Source organism: Peromyscus eremicus, chromosome X, assembly GCF_949786415.1.
Source record: "Peromyscus eremicus chromosome X, PerEre_H2_v1, whole genome shotgun sequence".
In the NCBI taxonomy this organism is placed as follows: Eukaryota; Metazoa; Chordata; class Mammalia; order Rodentia; family Cricetidae; genus Peromyscus; species Peromyscus eremicus.
Window position 1 is genome coordinate 58435422 of NC_081439.1, and position 12516 is coordinate 58447937.

The 12516-nt window shown below is 41.5% G+C and overlaps 1 pseudogene; it reads left to right on the forward strand.

Annotated features, from left to right (window-relative positions):
* Nucleotides 1-8676: 8676 nt before the first annotated feature.
* Nucleotides 8677-10141, forward strand: LOC131899349 (noelin-like; annotated as a pseudogene).
* The last annotated feature ends 2375 nt before the right edge of the window (nt 10142-12516 follow it).

Genomic DNA, 12516 nt, shown 5'->3' on the forward strand with positions numbered 1-12516 from the left:
ACAGCTCCTTACAGCGAGGGGAGTAAAAGCAGATTCTCACTCAGCTACACATTCCATACAAATGAGATAATTATGGTATCTACCTTTAAAAGCCCTTCTTCTAGGTCAATGGTTCTCAACCCTTTTACAGGGGTAGCCTAAGACCATTGGAAAAGACAGATATTTACATTAAAATTCATAACAGTAGCAAAATTACAGTTATGAAGTAGCAATGAAAATATTTTTTTGGGGCTGGAGAGATGGCTCAGAGGTTAAGAGCACCGACTGCTCTTCCAGAGGTCCTGAGTTCAATTCCCAGCAACCACATGGTGGCTCACAACCATCTGTAATGAGATCTGGCACCCCTCTTCTGTATACATAATAAATAAATCTTTAAAAAAAATAATTTTTTGATTGGGGCGGTCACCACAACCTGAGGAACTGTATTAAAATGTCACAGTATTAAGAAGGTTGAGAAGCACTGCTCTAGCTTCTTCTGTGAAATATGCCTTCAGTTTAGCTTTAAGGCTGTTGGTCTGCTAGCAGTAGTTAATAAATTTATTTATTTATAATTTGAATAGAATCTGTGGTCTTTACCCAGTAGATTCAAACTCTGTAACATTTTTTGAGGTCCCACCAAGATCCATTGATGAACTAGCCTGACTCCATCTTAAGATTAGAAGCCATCTTGTTCCAAGGTCAAAATAAGTTCATTTCTATTGACTGTAAAACTCAAGTTTGACCAGGCCCTAACCTATTCCTGGAATTTGCCATGTTCCACACCCTATGGGATTTGACTCATAACCTGACTATACCCTGAACTCTACCATGATAAAATAATATCTTCTGCCAAGGAATCTTGAGTTGTTCTGCCTAGATGTTCTGTCAAATAATCTTATCTGCTCTCTGCTTCTGTAAATCACTTGCCAAGTCCTTACGTTAACTAAATTCCCCTGGAAATCCCCGGTCTGCACCTTTTTCCTATAAAAAAGAGCCTTAAAAAGTTAAGCCAACACTGTTCTCTCAAACCCCATTTTAGAGAGGCAGTCCTGTGTACAGTAACAATAAAGCTTGCTTAACTGGCTTTAATTTGGGTAATGGTCTTTACTCTTGTTTGATGGGATGAACATCTGGAGGCCCCAGCGAGATAAGTCCCCCAACCCCACCTTGGGGACCCTTTCCTCTGCACCTCTGGGACTGAAGTACTGTTTCCCTTGGGGTGAGCACCTTGAAGAAGTTCCAAGGCATAACGATGTGCTTTCAGAACTATGGACTACCAAGACAGCCAAGACAAAAAGAAATTAGCAAGCACCTGCCTGAGGAGGTCTCCATTAGTGAGTTATAGTAAGGCATCTCCTTTTATGACATCTGATACATGTTCTGGTGGGATCTCATCTGAGGGCACACAAATTCCTATCCAGGGTACTAGCAAGATGTTGCACTGCCTGCCTGGTTTTTAGTACCTGGTTCTTGGTCCCCTGTGTCTTATCCTGTGTTTTGTTTGTCTCTTCTGTTTCCTTGTTGTAAATCTTCTGTGGTCTGAACCTGGGGCAACTGAACAGATGAACAGAATGGACAGTAAGATTAGTAAGCCTGACACTCCTCTAAGCTGTGCTGTAAAGAATGTTGACAAACTTTATCCTCCTAGAATAAGCAGGATTATGATTACCTTATCACTAAGGATCACCCCATATCCTTCTGTGAGCTGCAATGGCCTACGTTTTAGGTCAATTGGCCCCCAGAGTGCACTTTCGACACTGAGGTAGCCTGGGCAGTAGCCAACACTACCCTTGGTAATTCTGGCCACCCAGACCAGTTTGAGCATATCTACCTTGGGCAAAGGCAACCTCCCATCTTTTCCCGTGGATGAAAGTTTGTATGCTCTGGAATAGACAGGATGGCCATGCTCTGGTTGTGGCAAAGAAGAACCCCCCAGGAACCCTCATCTCGGAAACAGAAGCCCTCCAAAAGTCCTGACTTCCAGGACTCTCAAGAGGATCCCCTCCTTACCCCATATACTCTTCTTTATTCTCCACTGCCCCCACCTCTTCAGAGCCCATCATCTCCACCTCCCTCTCCAGCCTTTCCCACCATCACCACACTCAACTACTTCTGCCCTGGCTTCCCCAGTAGAGTCCTCATCTTTCCTCCTCCTCATACCCATCAGGGCCGTCCTTATGAACAAGCAGACTCAGTTTCTTCCCCTGCCTGACCTGCGGCTTCCACTTCCATTTCTATCCCTGAAGCAGAAGCAACCCTGGCCCTCACCCTTCCTCTCTACCACATCCCTGAAGGTCAATACATTAATGCTCTGTTCTCTATAACAAATCTCTACAACTGTAAAAATTATAATCCCCTTTCAGAACAGACCCCAGTGCTTTAATTTCCCTGACTGATTCTGTTTTCTCTTATATTTTTGGTTGTGAGCCTAGCCTTTAACGGCTGAGCCATCTCTCCAGCCCTGATTCTGTTTTCTTTAACCAACTCTCCAATTGGGAGGACTGCCAGCAGATTCTCCACACTCTCTTCACTACAGAAGAAGGAGAGCGAATCTTAGCAGAAGCAGAGAAGGTATGCGTGTGTTAAAGACTCTTGATAATGACCAGAGAAGAGTGGCAATTGGCCAAGTTCTACCCCAAAGGAGACAAAGCTGGAATTATGGGACAGAAGAGGGTAAGAAGTCACTTGGTGAGTACTATCAGGCTCTACTGGAGGGTCTTATGTGGGCAGACCTCAAACCTACTAATTTGTCTAAAGTAGCTGATATGAAACAAAGCTCAAATGAATTGCCTCCAGCATTTCTTGAATATAGGCATACTGTCTATAGACTGCTAACTATCTTCCAGGGACTGGAGTCAGAGACAAATGACTAGTAGGTACCAAACTGGATGTCTAACATAAGATGGAGCTTCTTTAGCCATAACATTCCCCACTGGCTCTAGATCGTATGAATCAAATCACTGATTCACATTTATGTAATGGTAAAGGTTCATATTTTAATTAAGGAATTCAATAAGATCCCAGCCCCCATCTTGAGTAACCTTTTTTGTAATCCTATGATTTTATCAAGCATTTGTAATACTGAAGGAGCCTAGAGGCCAGCATGAACTTTGGTAGGCTAATAAGCACCATAGACAGCCATTTGTTTCTTTTGACAGTGATAGGGAAGTGCCTCCTTTGGTAGAGAGGAACTGGTTCTCTTTGAACCTAACATTTCAGCCTTGTGTTAATGATTAGGGGTGACATAGTCTCTTTTGAAACTGCTTCTCAGCTGAAATAGGACAGTTTTGTCAGGCCCAGGAAGGTTGGAATGCTGCCTGGAGGGGGCAGGGTACATCTTGTTTGCTGTCTAGGTTTTGTTGAACCATCTGAGGCTAGTGCAAGTACCTTTGGTGCAGTCTGGAGTGCTGGTCCAAAGTTGGGGCTCAAGCCGGTAGGAAATTTTGTCAGAATCATCTGGTTTACATTGGCTTCAAGTCCAGGGCTTTTGAAGGTCCTTTTGAAGGATCTGAGGCTTGTGTGTTTGGAGCAGTTTCCAGTCTTTAGTTGATTGGAAATCTGCTGGGACAAATACATAGACTAGGAATAGAAGTTAAAGTTTGGAAACTAAAAGGAAAATCTTACATTTGGAACTTTTAGGCCGATTATTGTGGTATTTGGGGAAAAGGAAGGAATCCAAAGACCAGGGGATAGAAAGAGATCCCATCCTCAAGGATGGGTAGGCGGGAAAACTTAGGCTGTACTTATCTGGAGTACATTTGACCTCTGAGAGGTGGATCCAAGTCTTATGACCTCCTTGGTTCCCTGAAGCTTACATGAATTTTTAGTTTACAAAAAGATAAAAATTTTAGATATATTAGCATTACCACTGCTTGTAATCTGTGCTAAAATCCACATTGTAGAAAAGGCAGTCAACAGGTGTCTGTAAGACAGCTGGAATACTCATGCCTTCGAATCATAGCAAAAGATATGGGTTAAAAAGCATGAATATTTTTCCTCTATTCAGAGAGCCAGATATATATAAACAGGACAAACATTTTTTAGCCTGATGAAAAGCACCTTTAAGTCTATACTTAAAAGACAACCGAAGGAAATTGAAAATTTTGAGCTTGTGACTGAATAGTAAGGAGTCAGAGTCTATCATCTTATCAGAACTCCTTTGATGAGTGTTAAAAACTCTGAGCTTTTGAGATCTTAGTGTAACAATGGCAAAGAAAGAGTAAAGAAATCTGAAACACTTCCAATTTTTCACAAACCTTAAATCATTTTTATACATTTGCAATTTGCATTTACATATTTTAAATTATTTTCTTAGACCCTCAGAACTTACTTAAGCTTTTATATACTCAGAATTTTATTCATCTTAGAACATTTCCTAGGCCCTCAGAGCTTGTATAAACTTTAGACCCTTTTCTTTTTATCTTCTTAATTATTTATTGGAAGCATGAGTAGTTATTATTAAGAACAATCATTGAAAAGCAAGTTCTTTTAAATAAATGAACAGTAAAAAGTTACATCTGAAACCGGTATATCGTTTAATATGAAGCCTGTTATCAAGGCCAACCAGTCCGCCTTTCTCATCAGGAGACTTGGTAGCTCTAGAAAAACCACAAGGCCTGATTTTTACATATGAAATGAACTAACAAGCTGGTTGCATCCTTGGGGGAAGGAGCTGGCTGCCTGCTGCTCCCAAGCTGACAAAGTTAGTTAGTCTAGCCATCAATGTCATCAGAGATCTGAGAAGGATAAGTTATAACAGGAAGTATAATCCAATGGCCTATGTATCTGTTAAAATGACAAGAGACTTACCCATTACCTAATTGGTCACCCCCATCAAGCTCCTGTGATGTTGATGGTTTCACTGGGGGCAAAGGTCCCAGGGAAGCATCAGTCTTCAGCCTCCAGGTCCAGAAGATCTGAGAGACTTTTCCTTTGGAGGAGGAACTTGGGGGACTTACCTTACTTTGTCTAGGCGACGTGGGGCAATCAGCTCTCCAGGATCCTGTTTGTCCACAGTTTGGTACAGGTCTTGGCAGCAGATGAGGCATTTGGGGAAGTTTTGTCCACTGGTTAGAATTACCATAATCCAGGTGGAGGTGTCATGCCCCATCATCTTCTTTGGAGACCTTGGGGTCATTGCTAAAAGCTGGGGTTTGTCTGTCATAGTAAGCTTTTTCCAGTAAACATTTTGAATGGTATATTCATCAGCTCTCTGACAAGTTTGAGGATCATTATCTATTAAGCATATCTGAACTGAGCAAATTTTACTTGTTTTTAGGTATTTGCTTTAGGCTTACCCTTGAAAACATATATAGAAGGCTAAATAAAGCTTGTCTCTGAAAATGAATTACATTTGTACTTAGCATGATTACAAGCATAGTTTTGAGCACATTAAAGAATTTGATGATTTATAAGATGACTGAACATTAACTTGCATGTCCTAATTATCCTTAATAGTTTGTAAGAAGCTAGCAGCTTTAATAAGATTAGGATTTGACAGTTTTATCCCACTTACATTTTAGCCTTAAAAATTATAATTTTTGAATTGAAGCTCCTTTAGTGTCAAAATAAAATATTAAATCATAAATGTAGCCCATGGAGAGACTAAGAATTTTATAAAACCATAAATATAATCCACAGAAAGATTGAAAGCCCTAATTTTTTTATTCTTTTATAGTTCACCATTACAGAATATTATTGTTTCTTGTATGACTCAGTTTATCCAAATAGTTAAAGCTTAATGAAGTTAGCAAAGACAAAGAGGACAGACATATATCTTTAAGTTATTATTAATCTCAGTAGACTTTAGAAATTTATAAACCTTATTTATCAAATATATTTTATTTATTAAACATACACTATTTTAGCCAGGCAGTGGTGGTGCATGCCCTTAATTCCAGCACTCAGGAGGCAGAGGCAGGGGGATTTCTGTGAGTTCGAGGCCAGCCTGGTCTACAGAGTGAGTTCCAGGAAAGATGCAAAGCTACACAGAGAAACCCCATCTCGAAAAACAAAAACAAAAACAAATAAAGAAAAAACCCCACCCCAAAAAATCCATATGCTGATTTTTATTTAAAAGTTTCAGGACAAAAATCATCATATAAAAAATCTATACTAATCCAAAATATCTTGGGGACATGTTATAGTCTCCTTACTTTAAAAAGGAAATAACCAGGGCTGATTTCAAGTTACATATTAGCATGCAATAGCAAATTAAAATTACCTACATATAGATTTTAGTTATTAACCTTTGTGCTACAAGTTTTAAGCTAATTTTTTTGCTTTGAATTTTATAGGTTCCCTTGCCCTCCCCCCACAGCAATAGTCTGAGAGAAAGAAAGTTTATGTTTTAGCAAGAGTTTTGAATATCCATGACCTTACACAAGGGAACAATTTTTGTAAACAAGAACCAAGCAAGGGGGGAGAAGTCAAAGAGCTAATCTTTAATTATATTTGGCCATCTTAATTTGTATATAAATCCTTTCCTAAAAAAATTGAAATAACATGAGACATAACAGTAACAAATAAATTTACCATTAGTTGTAAGCAATTTTTCCCTAAGGGGATGTTAGACAATATCTGGATCCTTTATATAACCGCCTTTCCATTGTTGCATTCTTAGTTTTTAGCCTGTATACCCTAGTTTCTCCAGAAAAGCTTGAGGCTTCATGTAATTAGAGCCTAATTGCATACAAGCAGCTGGAAGGCGTGACTAGATGCTTAGGTGTAGGTCCCGTAACACTGCCTATCTCCTTCTTTTGAAGGAATATTAAACTTTAACAAGTCTAGCTCTGATTATCTTAAGCAAGCATATCTAGAATTATTACTGAGAGATTTTAGACAGAAGATTTTATTTTATAATCAATTTGTATATGTGCAAATGGAGGCAGACAACCTGAAAAATCTTAATAAGTATTCCCTATCATATATGTTATAGAATAATATATGTGCAACCTAGAGGCCATTAAGCAGAAAACTATTAAAAAAACAGACATCTACAGGAATTCAGAAAATGTTGGCATCAGGTTGTTTTTGTTTTCTCTGTGGGTTTTTGCTTTATAGATTTTTAACTATATCCAATAAGCATAAATAGAAAGTTATATTTTAGCTGTTTAAAGCACATCATGTCTTTTCTTGGGCTATTTTGTTTTCATCATCATCCTTAGAGGAATGGATCTGAGATACAGCCAATATTGAACCTCATAGCCATGATAATGCTTGGATAGAAGAGGTGATTTCCATTGGTTTGAAGAAAAATAAAAATGTCAGGTGTGTCAACTGCAGTAAACAAGTTCACTTAAAAAGGTATTATAAACAAGGCATTCCTAGAAACAATGTTTTTTTTTTCTAAGAATAAGCCCAACAGAATGCCTCTCCCTTCTGGAGTATGCAAAAGGTGTGGCAAAGGCCGACATTGAACTATGAATGTAGACCAACAAGGGACAGTCAAGATAACCCTTTGCCAGGCCCCCATATCAAATTTGGTTCAGTCATTTCCTGTCATCATGGAGGAAACTCCTTCTCAGAGCAATTAAAGAACCTAATGCCTATTGTAAGAAACCATACTGCTCTGGATGGTAGAACAGCTGTGGAAGAGAGAACAAAAAATTCAGGAGAAACCATAAAGGGAATATTTTGGCAAACTTCTATAAATGAACAATGACTAAAATTAAAAATACTAATAAATGATGTTGTCTTTGAAGGTCTTGTAGGCACAGGTGCAGATGTAACAATAATTCCACCAGAATCTTGGCATCCAAATTGGCCTCTTCAGGAGGTAAATGTTCAGCTGTTAGGAACTGGAACTTATCTCAGGTAAAACAGAGCATGAGATGGGTCGAATGTATAGGTCCAGAAGGACAGAGAGGAAAATTAAAGCCATATGTGGCTAATATAGCTATGAATTTATGGGGCCATGATCTATTACAACAATGGAATACCCAGATTAATATTCCTCCAATCTCAGGAACAAACAATAAACTAACATATGATTCTGGGAAAAATATTAGAAGGTATTATAAAGAGCACCTACTATCCAGGTGTACAAGATCAGGGCACAACAGCTGCTGATATTTCAAAGACACCTTGAAAATGGTTGATGGACAAACCTGTATGAGTTGAGCAATGGCTTTTAACATCAGAGAAACTGCAGGCCTTAGAACAGCTGGTATAGGAGCAGTTAAGTGCTCAGCATATTGAAGAATCAACCAGCCCTTGGAATTCTCCTGTATTTCTTATTAAAAAAGAAATCTGGAAAAATGGAGAATGATAACAAATCTAAGATCTGTTAATAAGGTGATTCAGCCAATGGGCTCTCTACAGTCTGGAATTCCTTTGCCTTCTCTGTTCTGTTACCTAAAAGATAGCCTCTTATAGTTATCGATTTTAAAGACTGTTTCTTCACTATACCTTTACAAGAAAAAGACAGAAAAAATTCGCCTTCATGTTTCCTACTTATAATAATTCTCAGCCTGTTAAGAGATAGCAATGGGAGAACCGGATGGCCCATTCTCGGCAGCGGAGTGCGCTGGGACGTGCAGCGGCAGGCAGCGTAGGCCTGCCACCAATCACCTCCTAATGCCGGGCGTCGTGGCATGGCGATGGCCAGGGCGCACAGGGTGGTGGAGCCCACCGCCTGAGGCTACCGGGGCGCAGGAGCCAGCGCCGAAGCGGGTGCAGGAGGCCACTCACAGCGCGATGTCGGTGCCGCTGCTGAAAATTGGGGTCGTGCTAAGCACCATGGCCATGATCACCAACTGGATGTCCCAGACCCTGCCCCTTCGCTAGTGGTCCTCAAGACCACTGGTTCTCGGCCGCCAGCAGGGGAGAGGGGGCGGGAGGGGACGCTGTTCCGCAGCACCGGCGTGTTGCACACCAAACCTGAGGACAGCTGGCAGGTGTACAGCTCTGCCCAGGACAGTGAGGGCAGGTGTATCTGCACGGTGGTCACCCCCCAGCAGACCATGTGTTCACGGGATGCCCACACAAAACAGCTGAGGCAACTACTGGAGCAGGTGCGAAACATGTCTCAATCCATAGAAGTCTTGGACAGGCAGACTCAGAGAGACCTGCAATACGTGGAGAAGATGGAGAATCAACTGATAGGACTGGAGTCCAAGTTCAAGTAGGTGGAGGAGAGCCATAAACAACATCTGGCCAGGCAGTTCAAGTCAATAGCGGCGAAAATGGATGAACTTAGGCCTTTGATTCCCGTGTTGGAAGAGTACAAGGCCGATGCCAAATTGGTATTGCAGTTTAAGGAGGAGGTCCAGAATCTGACGTCAGTGCTTAACGAGCTGCAAGAGGAAATTGGCGCCTATGACTACGATGAACTTCAGAGCAGAGTGTCCAATCTTGAAGAAAGGCTCCGTGCATGCCTGCGAAAACTAACCTGAGGGAAGCTGACAGGCATAAGTGACCCGGTGACTGTCAAGACCTCTGGCTCAAGGTTCGGGTCCTGCATGACAGACCCACTGGCCCCAGAAGGTGATGACAGGGTTTGGTACATAGATGGTTATCACAACAACTGCTTTGTCCGTGAGTACAAGTCCATGGTGAACTTCATGAACACTGACAATTTTACCTCACACTGTCTCCCGCATTCCTGGTCAGGCACGGACCAGGTGGTCTACAATGGCTCCATCTATTTTAACAAATTCCAGAGTCATATTAACATCAGGTTTGACCTGAAGACAGAGATGATCCTGAAGACACGCAGCCTGGACTACGCTGGCTACAACAACATGTACCATGATGCCACTCAGACATCGCTCTCATGGTGGACGAGAATGGGCTCTGGGCCATCTATGCCACAAACTAGAATGCTGGCAACATTGTCATCAGCAAGCTGGATCCTATCTTACTGCAGATCCTGCAGATGTGGGACACCAGCTACCCCAAGCGCATAGCTGGTGAGGCCTTCATCATTTGTGGGACCCTCTACGTCACCAACGGCTACTCAGGGGGCACCAAGGTCCACTATGCTTACCAGACCAATGCTTCAACCTACGAGTACATTGACATCCTCTTCCAGAACAAATATTCCCACATCTCCATGCTGGACTACAACCCTAAGGACCGTGTGCTGTATTCCTGGACCAACGGCAATCAGACCCTCTACAATGTCACCCTCTTTCACGTCATCCGCTCCGATGAGTTGTAACTCCTACTGTCCCAGAAGCCCAGGGTCCAAGTCCTCACCTGGAGGACATTTCCATGAAATAGCTGCCAAGATGATTCCAAGAATACTAACAGTCCTGATTTTGAGAAATCAGCGTGATTCTGATGCCGAGGGATGGTGTCACTTCTGTGTTCCTCCTACTCATGCAGATGGGCCACAGATTTCTGAAGAAACTGCCATGTATGTGGATGGAACTGCAGCCTAAGGCTCCCTGGTTGTCCCTATTCTACCCCCACCCCTCTCTGGTCAAATAGCTCAAAGAAGCAAGGTGATGACTGTTGGCCCTTCTCACCCAAGAGCAACCCACTGTTAGGATTGCATGGACATTTCCTTAGGTCATGATCAGCATGATGATGTGATGGCCATTCCCCTGACCTGGAGTCCCCCAGCCCCTGCGGTGCTCAGTGTAAGCTGCTTAGCCCACACGTATCACAGCTGTCTTTTTCTTGACTGTGTTGTTGTCTCTTAGATTAACTGTGCTGAGACTCCCAGTAGCTCATGGACCTGTGTGTATTACTTTCCCAAAGCGATGGCGAATGTGCATAGAGTGAAGTTGCTGTACCCACATTGTTGAACTTGTGTACCCTATAGCTAGGTTGTGAGGTGTCCATCTGTTATACCCCAAGGTAGTAACTCCATGTGTTCAATTATGCAATGAATGCTGTAGTTTGGATTGATAAGTGGATGGTTTCTGTTTCTAAAAAGAAAAAAAAATCAGTGTTTGCCCTCATAGGAGACATAGTCAAGTTCATGTTGATAATAACCCAGTGGAATTCTTCTCTTCTTGTCAAGTTATCTGAATCATGTAACCATGGATGGGAAGGATGCATCTTGGGAAACTTTAGTTTCCAACAGGAAGAAACTCCCCAAGGGCAGCCATGTGTAGAAAGGTCGTTTTTAAAGAAAAAAAATAGGTAAAAGAGGACAACTTTGTACTGTTTGGTTATCTGAGGAAAAATAAAGATATTAGGAGATAAAAAAAGATATCAATGGAAGGTTCTCCCACAGGGAATGTTAAATAGCCCCACCCTGTGCCAATGTTTTGTATGACGGCCATTGGTACTAATACATAAGTAATTTCCTCAATCTACAGTTTACCATTACACGGATGTCATCTTACTAGCTGATTCAAATGCAGATACTTTAGGAAGAATGTTTGAAGAAGTAAAGAAAATTTTGCCTTGTTGGGGATTACAAATTGCTCCTGAAAAAATACCAAGAGGAGATTCTATTAATTATTTAGGATATAAAATAGGTCTACAAAAATTAGACTCTAAAAGTGCAAATTAAGAGAGATCAATTGTGGACTCTTAATGACTTTCAAAGATTTCTAGGAGACATTTCCAATCTATGGCCCATTATTGGGGTAAAAAATGATGAACTGAGTAATTTGTTCAAAATCTCAAAAGGTGACAAGGATTTCAATAGTCTAAAAGAATTGTCAGCTGAAGCTGAGAGAGAATTGGCTTTTGTAGGAAAGAAATTACAGGATGCATATGTGGATCATTTGGATCCAGAGCTTGATTACATTGTGTTTATTTTACCCTCTAAGCATTCTCCTACAGTAATATTAATGCAGGGGGAAGACATTATCTTAGAATGGATCTTTTTACCACATAAACAGAGTAAAAAATTAAAAACTTATGTGGAAAAGGTCTCTGAGTTGATTCTAAAAAGAAAATTGAGATTTTGTCAATTAGCAAGAATAGACCCAGCAGAAATTATAGTACCTTTTACTAATGATGAAATTGACAAAGGGGCTACGGGATTTGCCTCCACAACTAAGGAAAGCCATTGAGGACAGGCATGTGTCAGAGATGTCCCTGAATGGAGACCTAGAGAGGCCATTGTGTGAAACTGTGAAGTTGAAGCCTGGGTTGCCTTCTTTAAAAGGGAAGAACCAGGGCACCATCACAATCTGAACCAAGCAAAACCAAACTCCAACAGTACAAATAACTCACTATCCAACTTTCTAGGATTCATTCACTATTTTCTGGACTCATCCAAAGGGCTTGGGTCACTTCTCCAGCTCTGCCCTCTGCAGCACACACAGCTCGTCTTCTAGGCTCCGGCTTTAGCTGGCTCCACTCCACTGTTGCTCCTGTTCTTGGTGATCCTCCTATGATATTGGCATCTCCAAAATGCTGAGGTCCCCTGCTGCAACTGGGCTGCACTCTCACCAATAGCCTCTTATAGACTCTCTTCATAGAGCCAAACTTCAACTTCTTTGCATGACCCTTCCATTCCTGGGCCCTTCAACTGCTGCTAAGGCTGAACCTTCACCAATGGTCTTTCCTGGTCTCTGACAGTGCCAAGCCTCCGCTGCTCTCCATGACCCCTTCATGCCTTCAAAACCA